Below are 2,772 nucleotides of genomic sequence, written 5' to 3' on the forward strand. Positions count from 1 at the left end.
AGTCTTTGAATAAATCTATACATTACCAGCATTACAGCTGCAGGCACTACATAATTTATTTTTAGCTTTACTTAAAACCTTTATTTACAACATACAATAACTACAGTCCATTTGTGTTAAGTGTTAGTTTTGCTGTATTTGCTACATTTACTAATAAGATGCAAGTTCTCCAAACATTGTGATTTTACAATCAAACCTTGCATTAGTTCCATCAGGTCTGTTTGAGATAAAAACAAGTCATTTACCTAGATTGTTGACTGTCATGTTAGATTGCGTGTTACAGACGGCTAAGCCAAGCTAACTGTCCAAAACTTTCATAGGAGAGATCATTGTATAAACAAGGAATAGGATACAAAACGTTTGCCAAGGCATTGAAGCCATCAAGTTCAAGGAACAGTGGCTGGACCATTTGGACATGGCAGACAGAGCAAGTATTAATGGTTGCTACCAGATTCTTGAGGAGGCAGGTGGTCAAAATCCTTCAACTGACTGCAAAAGACCTGCAGCGAGACTTTGTGGCAGCAGGTGCTGAGGTTTCAGCTCCATGGAGAGGTGTAAATGCACACAGTACATACTGCCTGAACTCCAAACCATACACCACTACTGAACCAAAAGCACACAAAAAATTGTCTCAAGGCTACATAAATAAGACAAGGAAGCTTTAAGATGCTGTTGTGTGGAGCAATGAAAAAATCCTGGACCTTTTCAGGCCAGTGTATGTCTGGAGGAAGTGTGTTGGAAATTATTTTATCAAGACACTCAATGAGATGATCACTCAAGAATGATTCATATGAGAAGAGGAAGCAATCACGACTAAGTGAAACTAAGGATGTTTCCCAAGGTGCTTTCATTGTTGCCTTGTTACAGAGTTCTTCTGTATACAGACTGGAATGATGTTATTTCTCTAATATGTACTACACATGATCTACACACAATCTGCTCTGTATGCAAACCGTTGAACTTGTACTGTCCTGTGTCAAATTTCCATCACAGAGGGTAGTCTTGCAAAATATTAAACAAGAAAGAATAGCTGACATTTTCTGCCGTGTGGGTCTTTTTGGTGCTCCAATCCTTTTATCCCTGTACCCAAAGTACAGGAAAAAAAGCCTCAATGTTTTAACCTGATCAGCGTGAGGATATAAGACCATAAGGAACTATTATAGATTAATATGGCTATATTAAACTGCAGCAATACTTGCAATAACTTTCAGTAGCCAGTTGGGTGGCTGTAGTATCATATTTAACATGTGAGACTTTTGATGTTGATGTAGAGCTACATCATTTGGAGGCTAAATAGTTTAGAGTCTCCCTGTGGGACTCTACTCTTAGTCTGCAGACAAATGTATGGTAACAAAGTTATTTAATCTTCAATCAATCAATTTAATCAAAGGTTTTAACCTTTCAATATATATCTTACACAGTTGAAAATTTACTGTTAAGTGTGAGGTGTAACTTTTTTTACCCACTGGATGCTCACGCAATTTAACAAGTCATGCTTAGTAGACGGCACAAAGTTTTACAAGGTTCTGTTGATTTAACCTAAGGTCAAGTACAGCTGCAACATATAGGCCTATATTTCATGTGTGGTTTTGTGGTCCTGAAAGAGTAATGGAATGTTTAAAATGTTTCATAAACATGCACGCTAAATACACGTGATAAAGCACACTTTCAGCATAGATTATTGAGATTGAGGCCAAGGTCATTCATGAGGTGTAATGAATAAAGCAAATACATACTGTTAATACTTGCTCATTGTATTTTGTTAATTGTAGTGTGTTTACTACACGTCTGTTCAATTAAGGTAGTAAATCATCAGTTTGTAAGACTATCTTGTCAATTATAGGGGAGAAAGAGTGCCCTTATTGATAAAATCTTCAGATAATTACTGAAATGTGACATTAATTCAATCATTAAATACTTATGTATTGGAATTATGTGCATCATTGAATAATAAAATATGTCATGAATTCATTTAATAACTAAATATATCATTAAATAATTACTTAAATATATCATGAATATCCTGCAATGGACTGGCGAGCTGTCCAGGGTGTACCCTGCCTGTCGCCCAAAGCCGACTGGGATAGGCTCCAGCTTCCCCGCGACCCTGAATTGGAATAAGCGGTTCGGAAAATGAATGAATGAATGAATGAGGTCCTCTTGGTGGGAAACTATTTAATCATAAACAGTGTCTTACCAGCTGTAAAACCCTGGGGCTCAACCAAAGCCATGGATTGGACAACAACATGAAGCAAATAATTAAATGGTGAAATAGTTTTGACTTTTACATACAATGAATGTCTTTTAATGAAGTAAAAACACATTTAATGACACATTTATATATTTAATTCCAATTTTAATTAATTCTGTAATAAAGTATTTACTTAATGATGTATTTAATGAACAAATTAATTACTGACATTTCATTATTTAACATACAAAAATTACAAAAACTAACAATGCAAGTAATTATTTTATAATATATTTAAACAATAAAGTAATGACTTTCTTACACAAATAAATAATTATTGAATTAATTAATGTTGCATATAGGTCTTTCGTTCATGATATATTTGATTATTTGATTAAAACAAACAAACAAACAAACAAACAAACAAAACACCTATTCCTTCACTTTTCCCACTCAAATTGCGTTACCAGTTTGTTTTTTTTTTGGTTTTTTTTTTTTTTGGTTTTGTTTTTTTTTTTTTCCACAAACGCAGACACACCCTTGAAATGCAGGAGGGTCGGGTCAGTTCGAGTTGACGATGA

This window comes from Telmatherina bonti (genome assembly GCF_933228915.1).
Source record: "Telmatherina bonti genome assembly, chromosome: 15".
Taxonomy (NCBI): Eukaryota; Metazoa; Chordata; class Actinopteri; order Atheriniformes; family Telmatherinidae; genus Telmatherina; species Telmatherina bonti.